The sequence below is a fragment of the Poecilia formosa genome, unplaced genomic scaffold, assembly GCF_000485575.1.
Source record: "Poecilia formosa unplaced genomic scaffold, Poecilia_formosa-5.1.2 Scaffold459, whole genome shotgun sequence".
NCBI classification, from domain to species: Eukaryota; Metazoa; Chordata; class Actinopteri; order Cyprinodontiformes; family Poeciliidae; genus Poecilia; species Poecilia formosa.
This window is the reverse complement of record NW_006800398.1, coordinates 122,391-124,490: the sequence shown is the minus strand read 5'-3', so window position 1 is coordinate 124,490 and position 2,100 is coordinate 122,391. Positions and strand designations below refer to the sequence as shown.

The 2,100-nt window shown below is 44.3% G+C and overlaps 1 protein-coding gene across 1 annotated transcript in view; it reads right to left on the bottom strand.

Moving 5' to 3' along the window:
* Positions 1-2,100, bottom strand: part of dnaaf11 (dynein axonemal assembly factor 11) — a 20,372-nt gene that overhangs the window by 9,387 nt on the left and 8,885 nt on the right. The window lies entirely within an intron of this gene.

The following is a 2,100-nucleotide window of genomic DNA, read 5'->3' as shown; positions in this document are numbered from 1 at the left end:
TGGCCAAATGGGGCATGAGTGGGTCAGCAGGATGAGAGAACATTGTCGCCAATTTATCGCTGTGTTGCTACAATTGGCAACTTTTTAGACAGCTGGTGACTTTTTTCACAGAAGTGATGAGCTAGAAATGGGAAACTTTTATGGCATCAACACATGAAAACAGCAGTCGCTCTGCAGTAACTGAGTGATCCCCGCCCCTCTAATAAACACCAAACGCCCCTTTCATAAACACAGCAGTCAGAGCAGAGGACATCCAGTCCGCTCCATGTTCACACTACAAACAGCTGAGAAACGATCAGCGCTGGCAGTGCTTGTTATTCCAACTTCTGACACCAGGGGGCGTGTGTCTGCTGGACCTCTGGAACCAATGAATGTAACTGCAGTAGCCAGACTTTAGTCCACAGAGGGCAGCACTGAGATGATTCCAGGCAAAAATATTTAAGAATTAAATAAAATTTACACTAAAATGTCACAATTTGAACAGAAACGTAAAGATGGTACAGTTGAGGACCAGTTTAGACAGTTTATCTAAAAAAACAGAGTTTATTTTGGGTTTAGTCACTGTAAGTCATCAGTGAACTGGAAGTAACATGAAATCTAAAACGATCTTCTTAAATCAGCCAGAACATTGAAAACGGATCATGGAGTGATCCTGACTCATTTAGTTTCTGTTCCTGGTGGACATTTCCACATCCACACTGTAATATTACAACACGCCTGTTTTAAACTAGAATCTGACTTTTACTCTGGGTTTTATCGTAGAGACTGAAGAGGACACGTAATATGTCCTCAATACATGTAAACATGTCATTTTTTGAGCAATATTTGTTCAAAATGTAAAATAACTTTATATTTAATATGACATTTTTATAAAACCTTACAAAAACAAAATCTGAAAACAATTTAATCTCCAAAATACTGCTACAAATCCATTTTGCTTTGTTTTCATTTTTTATTTCTATGTCCGGGTCTTGCAGGGTTGAATCTGTATCTGTATTTCTACGGTTGCCTCCTGAAGTTGGACGTGAGTCAAAGAGTTTTCTGCCGTTACAGTCGGCCCCTCTCTCCTTCAGCTGCATGAAGCTGCGGTGAAACACGCTCCTCACAACCGTCCGGCCATTAGCCCCGCCGCGCAGCAGATGGCTGCGTCTGTGTCTGAGGCAGGTGAGCGTTTAGCGCTCTGCGGCGGGTCGGCTGCCCCGACCTCTGGCAGTGGCCATGAGGAGCCTGCAGCCTGCTCAGCTCAGAGCCGCCGAGACGAAGAACGAGCTGCCAGACTGAATATCAACTTGTTTTGTTACATCGTTTTCTCCTTTTTCATGCCAAATCGCAATTTCATGTGTTTGAAATAACAGAAACGACTGCTTGGATGCCAGATCTATAGAAAAATGTCTTCATTACATAACCTGCCAGTGGGACTATAACTTTCTCAACAAAAAAGGTTAAAAAGTTTTTACGTCAGAAGTTACTGACTTAAAACAAGCTCTTATCTTACTGAAAAGTTACTTGTAAGTTAGTTTTGTCTTATTTCAAATGTACTAAGATATTTGCACCAGAAAGTAGAACAAAGTCCTTCATAAATCCTGGACAAATCCTGCAGGTTTTGAACTTTGTGACCAGGGCGAAGGTGGAGTTTATAGTTATTAAAGCTGTGAAATGAGATTTGACTGAATCCAGACAAAATGAGCATCCTCATCGGAGTCTTTCTGTCCATGCAGCAGCTTCTCTCTGCTGTTGACAAGGTGACATTGTGGCTCTGCATCCCGTCTTCCTCAGATGGGTGTGAAGAGGAGTCTCAAACAGCTGAGTCATGCAGACATCAGAAGTGACAGCTCTCTGCTGGCCTGAGTGGAGTCAGGAGGGGAGGATGATCTCTTCAGACAGTTTCCAGTTCGCCATGAGCCGACCGAGTCCGTCCTGGACGCAAGTCCACAGACGCCTCGTCAACTCATCAAGTTGGTTTCACATGAAGGAGGCGTACAGTCTCCATCACATACACCTCCATCTCAGGACGTCCAGCTCAGGACTGAGGGAACCCTGGTGGCCCGGACACCAGGGACGGAGAGACGGAGGGACGGAGAGACGGAGGGACGGAGAGAC